Below are 236 nucleotides of genomic sequence, written 5' to 3'. Positions count from 1 at the left end.
TAACGGTTCATTAGAAGCTACGATTCCGCTTTCTTCAAAACAGTGGGAAATGCACTTTTGTGTAACGCTTCTCCAAGCAGCAGAAATAAAATGCATAGCCTCCAGAACACTTAACTTTAGTTTGCAGGCGTCATTTAGGTTTCCGTTCTCTAGTTCAGCTACAGCTTTCCGGGCAAGTTGCTTTCTGTATAAAAAACCTTAAATATTGCTTATTAAAACGTTTTTTTATTTTTTTT

This window comes from Parasteatoda tepidariorum, chromosome 6 (assembly GCF_043381705.1).
Source record: "Parasteatoda tepidariorum isolate YZ-2023 chromosome 6, CAS_Ptep_4.0, whole genome shotgun sequence".
In the NCBI taxonomy this organism is placed as follows: Eukaryota; Metazoa; Arthropoda; class Arachnida; order Araneae; family Theridiidae; genus Parasteatoda; species Parasteatoda tepidariorum.
The sequence above is the reverse complement of the archived record's forward strand: the minus strand, read 5'-3'. Positions refer to the sequence as shown.